Genomic DNA, 7,637 nt, shown 5'->3' with positions numbered 1-7,637 from the left:
AAGAAGCCTGTAGCATAAGACAAAGTCAATAGGAAATGATGCCATCTGAAGCTAACTGGAAAGACCATACTGCCTAAGGATACGTAGAATTTTTTTTAAAACATGACAAATAAAAACATTTATAGACTGGAATGAGATAGTAGGATGACTGTTCTGACTCATGACCCTTAATATCTCTTCATGTCATTCAGGTATTATCCTATACTGCTAATCTTAATTTATATTTACCTTGTTGATGGGATCAAAGTTACATATCTTGGAAAGCACATTAAGCATACTTGGAAATTAAAAGCCAAATATAACTTAAATGAAATAGATTATTATTGGTTTTAAATTATTATTTTTACAATATGGTTTGTTAAAAATATATTGTTAGTTACATAGATATTTTATCTAAAAAAAAATGGAGCTACTACTTAAATCAACTCTTTTGTGAACAAATTTATACAAGACTGAATCACTCTTTTGCTTCTAAATAAATTGGTTTAACAAGCTTTAAGAGTTTTCATCTAAAATTTAACTTATAAAAAGATACATATCAAAGACCTAAGCTTGTGCAAAGTGGAATTACCTTTTTTTTTTTTTTTGAAAGGAGGATAAATTCTAATTTTTTAATTGGAAAAAAAATATACAACTTGTAATAGATTTGAGGCAAATTGTGCCATAAGCAGATTTTCTTTAAGTGGCTAAACAAAGTTTAAAAAGCAAGTAACAATAAAAGAAAATGTTTCTGGTACAGGACCAGCAGTACAAAACAATAGTGTATGAGTACGTGGATACTACACCCACTTGGCAATAGTACTACTTTAAGTACATATTGTTGACTGTCCAAAGTCCATGAAGAGTTACAGCTCCACACTTCAACAACAACATGATGACAGTTCCTAAAGAAAACTACTTATAAAGAGGTATAACCCATATATTCCCTCATTTGACCAACTCCATCTATGTTTAGATGTGCAGAAGGGTTTAGATATATACAGAGTAAGCCACATGCAACATGTTACTTGATCAATTTTCTAAAAGAAGGTTTCAGGACAATGTCAGTAAGATAAGTGAATAAAACATGGAGGAATGAAGTCCTAATTACTATACATGAATATTCTTTTGAGAGTAAGGGGAAACCTCTTACAGATAAGTTACAAACAAAGAAAAGGCAAAGAAATAATTTTGTACAAGAAATTTAACACATTCTGTACAATGTCTTCACTTTGCTGTCATAATTTGTACAAACTTTTCATAATTTACTTGACCATCACCATCAGTATCTGCTTCCCTGATCATTTCATCAACCTCTTCATCTGTTAACTTATCTCCAAGGTTTGTCATCACGTGATGAAGTTCTGCTACACTAATATAGCCATTGTCATCCTTTCAAACACCTGGAATGCTTCTCTAATTTCTTGTTCATTGTCTGTGTCTTTCATTTTTCTTGCCATCATTGTCATAAATTCTGGGAAGTCAATTGTGCCATTACCATGAGCAACTACTTCATTAATCATGTCCTATAATTCTGTGAGATTCTGCCCAAGAGACCTCATTACAGTTCCCAATTCTTTTGTTGTTATAGTTCCATCACCATCCTTGTCAAATAGTGAAAAAGCTTCTTTGAATTCTGCAATCTGCTCTTTAGGCAGTTGGTTAGCCATGCTGCAAGCGCTGCCGGTCTCCGAGACACGATCACACAACCACTTGATTCGCTAGCTCCACTCAGACTCATGGCATTGTCTTTTTAATTTAAATGTTAATATGATATTAAGGAAACATAATGGATAACATTGTGAAGAGTGGGAATTTCAGAACACTTAATTATGCTCATATGGAACCTGCACATAGACCAAGAGGATATTGTTTGAATAGAATAGGGAATACATGTGTAAATTCAGAAAAGGTGTGAGCCCGAGGTGCATTATTTCACTATTGTTGCTCAATATGTATTCTGCGTTAATAATCTGAGAAAGTGGACTTTATTAAGTAGAATGTGCATCAGGATTGGAGGAATACTCATTAACAACCTGTGATTTGTGAATGACACAACATTGCTTGTTCAAAGTGAAGGGGACTTGAAGCACTTATTCATGAAGATTAAACAATACAGCCTTCAGTATGTATTACAACTCATGCAAATAAAATAAAAATCTTCATAATTGGATCAGCAGACAATGTCATGATTAATGTAGATAAGATTAAATTTGACAAGGATTTCGTTTAACTTTAATCCACAATCAGCACTCATGGAAGCAGTAGTCAAGATAGCAAAAGATGTATTGCATTGGGCAAATCTGTTGCAAAAGAACTCTTTTATGTATTGAGGATTAGAGTGCACTTGACCCAAGTCATGGTATTTCAAATTTATCCTTATGCATATGAAAGATGGACAACAAGTAAGGAAGGCCTGAGAAGAATCTGTGCATTTGAATTATGATCTTTTCAAATAATATTGAAAGTATCAGGGACTGCCAGAAGAACTAACAAATGTATTTTGAAAGAAAGAAAGCTAGATTGTCCCTTAGAAACAAAGATGGTAAGAATTTGTCTGACATACTTTGTACATGTGACCAAGAGGTACCAGTCTTTGGAAAAGGACATCACACTTGGTAAAAGGGAAGGTCAGTGAAAAAGAGAAAAACCCCCAAACAGATGGATTGACATAGTGTCAGCAACAAAGTGCTCAAACATAACAATTGTGAGGATGGTGAAGGACTGGACAGTGTTTTGTTTTTGTTTTTCTATTGTGTATAGGGTTGATGTGAGTCAGAAGAGACTCGAAAGCAACTAGCAACAACAATAACAGGGAATCACATTGTATGTCAGTGTCAAATTACAGCTCTAAGTAAATCATCCACCACTCATCTGTCACTTTGTACTCCAGTGGCTGGTATGGTGTTATGATGCTGTAAGCTCTGCCACTATTATTTAAAATACCAGCAGATCTTACAGACCAAGACGGGTCAAGAAGGATATATGGTCTTGGTAAAAGAAACAATACTGGTGGAAGTTTTAAAGACAATAACTTATTTATTACAAATGCCTTTTTCAACAATACATGGTGACTATAGCATAGGGCCTCTGGTAGCGTTGTGATTATGAATCGGGCTGCTAATCTCACAGTCAGCAGTTCAAAACTACCAGCTGCTCCATGGGAGAAAGATGAGGCTTTCTGTTCCCATAAAGATTTACAACCTTGGAAACCCAGGGTCGCTATGAGTAGGAACTGACTCCATGGCACATAACAACAACAACAACATAGCATAGTAGATTACAAACTGTGTAGCTAACCAGAAAGTCAATAGCTTGAATCTGCCAGTCATTCTGCAAGAGAAAGCTGAGGCTTTCTGCTCTTTAAAGAAACCTTGCATGGGGTAGCTATGAGTCTTAACCGATTTGAAGGTACATAACCATCACCACTATACATATGTTGTTGTTGTTGTTAAGTGCCGTCGAGTCGGTTCCGACCATAGCGACCCTGTACAGGGTTTCCGAGGGTGTAAATCTTTACGGGAGTAGAAAGCCTCATCTTTCTCCCGCGGAGCGGCTGGTAGTTTCGAACCACTGACCTTAAGGTTAGCAGCCCGATTCGTAACCACTACTATACATATGGAGGAGCATACATAGTGGTTTATGAGTTGGGTTGCTAAGGTCAGCCGTTGAAATTTACCAGTTCCTCTGTGGGAACAAGATAAGACTTACGGCTCACATAAAGATTTACCACCTCAGAAACCCTACACAGAATTACTATGAGTGATAACTGAGTCATAGCACATAATCACTACCACCATGCATATGGACCTCCTCACCAGACAGAATACACAGAAATCAAATTACATTTGTGGAAAGAGATGATTGAAAACTGAATATCATCAGAAGGTAAGGGGGCCAACTCATAGTGACCCTATGCAAAACAGAATGAAACACTGCCTCATCCTGGGCCAACCTCACAATTGTTGCTATGCTTGAGCTCATTTATGCTGCCACTTTGCAAATCCATCTCATTGGGGATCTTCCTCATTTTCTTGGACTCTCCACCTTATCCTTCTCCAGTGACTGGTCCCTCCTGACAATATGTCCAAAGTATGAGAGACAGTCTAACCTTTCTGGCCTCCAAGGAGAACTCTGGATGCACTTCAACCAACACAGATATATTTGTTCTTTTGGCAGTCCATGATATTTCAATATTCTCCTCCAACACCATAAAGCAAATACATCACTTCTTCTATGGTCCCTAAATGTATAGCTATTTCAAAAATAGATATGACATATTTAACACTAATGACCAAAGACCAGATAAATTGAGAGAAGAGATCAAGAATGTTACACATGAGGAAAATAAAATGTCATTTAAAATATAGAAAGAGAGAAAGAAAAGACCAGAATAAATATCAGAAGAGATTCAGAACTTTGAGTAACAAAAACAAAGTAATATAATGAATAAAATAAAGCATAATAATGAAATATGCAAACACCTAGAGCTAGAAAAACAAAAGGTGAAATAACTAAAGAAAAAAAATTAAGACTCAAGTGGAAGTATTGTTCTGTGAGCCAAAAAAAAAAAAAAAAAAATTAAATGAAACAAGAAATCTCAGAAGAAGATAGAAGATTTTTAGTTAAGCATTAGATAGGTGAAGAGGGGAAACAACAGCATAGGAGAGTAAACTCCTCAAGATTAAAAGGGCAACATTTACCTCAGGACAAAATTCAAAATGTATGGGAAAGAACAAAGGAAAAGGAATGGAAACAATGAGGAAATGGGATATGTGATGTTGCATTGAGATGAGACAAAGTGTGTGATAATGGCATGTAAAACTGATGATCTACTCTGTAAACTTTCACTCTATTCACAACAGAAAGTAAACTAACTAAATAAATAAATAAATGGAGACAAGGGAAAGACTACACAAATTTACTATACAAAAAGTAACTGCTTGATGGTCAACCAAGCCAGGAAGTTTTGTATGACCAAGAAAATAGGGTATTGATAAATAAGTCCAATATAGATTTAAATCCTCACCACTGGACTAATAAACAGCATCCATATAAATGCAGAAAACAGTGAAGTTGTCAAAGACTTCATATCACTCAGATCAGCCATCAACACTCATGTAAGCAGCAGTCAAGATATCAAATGACATATTGCATTAGGCAGATCTGCTGCACAAGAACTCTTAAAAGTGTTCAACAGCAAATATATCAGTTTGATTACTAAGGTGCACCTGACTCAAACCATGGTAACCTCATATGCATGTGAATGTTGGACTGTGAATAAGGAAGACTGTAGAAGAGTTTAAGTTAATGGTGTTGGAGGAGAATATTAAAAGTACTATGGACTGTCAAAAGAACAAACATCTGGGTTGAAAGAAGTACAAACAGAATGCTCCTTGGAAAACAGGATGACCAAACTTCCTTCGTCTATCATATTATCAGGAGGGAACAGTCCCTGGAGAAGGATATGCTATATGTTAAATTGGTGGGTCAGAGAAAAATAGATGACCCCCCCAATGAAACAGATCATCATAGTGGTAGCAGCAATGGACTCAGGCTTAGCAATTGTTGTGAGGTCAGCGTGGGACCAGGCAGTGTTTCTTGCTGTTGTGCATAAGACCACTAGGAGTTGGTACTGACTCCACAGCACCTAACCACAACAACAGCATATTGGAAGCATTGGAGAAAAACAAGTCTCCAAGAATTGAGAAAATACCTGGAGACGATCACTCATCTATACCAAAAATATTGGAAGTCACCTACCTTGCAAACCAACTGGAACAGATCCATATTTGTGTCCATTCCAAAGAAAGAAGACCTAACAGAATGTGGAGATTAACAAACAATTTCATTAACGTCACATGTAAATAAAATAAATTATAGATAATATCAGGAAAATCGGGGATACCAGACCACTGAATTGTACTTAATTAACTCTGGTGTTGCTGTTAGTTAAGCATTGGGCTGTTAACTACAAAGTATGAGATTCAAACCCACCAGCCACTCTGGGTGAAAGATTAGACAGTCTACTCCCATAAAGATTACAGACTCTGAAATCCTATGGAGCAATTATACCTTTACCTAGAGAATATTGTATTTTGCACAAGGAGCTCTGGTGATGCCATAGATATTAAGCACTAGTCTAATAACCACAAAATCAGTGGTTTAAACTCACCAGCAATACACTGTGGCAGTACACTCCCATAAAGATTTGTTGTTGTTAAGTGCCATCAAGTCGATTCCAACTCACAGTGATCCTCTATAGGATTTCCATGGAGTGGCTGGTGAGTTAGAACTGCTGGAAATTCTATAGAGCAATTATACCTTGTTTTATATATTTACATATTTTATATATTTATTCAATGATAATGGCTGAGTTTTAATTGTGCTCATGTGCAATCTGTACATAGATTAAGAAGCAGTCCTTTGAATAAAATAAGGGTATAATGTGTGGGTTAAAATCATGAAAGGTGTACGTCAGTGTTGTATCAGTTCACCATACTTATCCAACCTGTGTGCTGCAAAATAATCCGAAAAACTGGATTACACAAAGAAGAGCATGGCTTGAGGATTATAAGAAGACTCATTAACAACCTGCAGTATGCTGATGATACAAGCTTATTTGTTTAAAGTGAAGAGGATTTGAAGCATTTACTCATGAATCTCAGACCACAGCCTTCAGTACGGACTGCATTTCAATGTAAAGAAAAGAGAAATCCTCCACTGAGACCAACAAACAAAATCATGATAAATGGAGAAAAGATTGAATTATCAAGGATTTCATTTTACTTGAATCCACATCCAATGCCTGGAAACGGCAGTCAAGAAATCAAATAACCCATTGCATGGGTCATATCTGCTGTAGAATATCTCTTTAAAATGTTAAAAGCAAAGAAGTTACTTTGAAGACTAAAATAAATGTGACCTAAATCATGGTATTCTCAGTTACTTCATATGCATGTGAACACTAAACAATGAATAAAAAAAAAAAAAAATTGGAAAAAAATTGAAGTAGAATGAATGCATATGAATTATGGTGTTGGTAAAAAAAAATACTGAACATATTATGGAGTGCCAAAAGAATGAACAAATCTTTCTTTCTTTTTTCTTTTAAGTTTTTATTGTGAAATGAGCGATAGTTTACATGGGAGAACATCAGTTTTGCACTCATTGTTTCATTGCAATGATTACAATCTCCTCTGTGCATCAACATTCGAGAGTATTTGCTTCTATTCCTTCTGTTTTATTTGAGGGGAAGAGAGTGTACACAAAAACACTCAGGAATATATAATCATTTAAACAACCAAAGGACTCTTTCTGCAAGCCTGTCTCCTGGCTGCCAGCACACAGCCTTTCCCTTTCCATGAATCTAGAGTCCTCAGCTGCTCCCTCTCTCCATGTCCCCATCTCTGCCTCCACCTCTGGTGTTGCTGCTTCTCTGGATAGGGTCTCACATTCTGTTTGTGTTCTTCTCCATTGATGGTCTTAAGGTCCTCTGTTTCTAGACTGTAAGATTAACTATTCCCACTGAACAAATCTTTCTTGATTGAAATAAAGCCATAATTTCCCTTTGGAGTAAGGATGATGAGACATCATCACAATTACTTTGGATAAATTTTCAGGAAGGTGAAGGTCTTGGAGGAGAACATCATGCTTGG

The 7,637-nt window shown here is 36.1% G+C and overlaps 1 pseudogene; it reads right to left on the bottom strand.

Annotated features, from left to right (window-relative positions):
* Positions 1–1,206: 1,206 nt before the first annotated feature.
* Positions 1,207–4,508, bottom strand: LOC102840238 (annotated as a pseudogene).
* Between the last annotated feature and the right edge of the window lie 3,129 nt (positions 4,509–7,637).

The sequence above is a fragment of the Chrysochloris asiatica genome, unplaced genomic scaffold, assembly GCF_000296735.1.
Source record: "Chrysochloris asiatica unplaced genomic scaffold, ChrAsi1.0 scaffold00002, whole genome shotgun sequence".
Taxonomy (NCBI): Eukaryota; Metazoa; Chordata; class Mammalia; order Afrosoricida; family Chrysochloridae; genus Chrysochloris; species Chrysochloris asiatica.
Note: the sequence above shows the minus strand (reverse complement) of the source record. Positions and strands in the feature narration are given on the sequence as shown.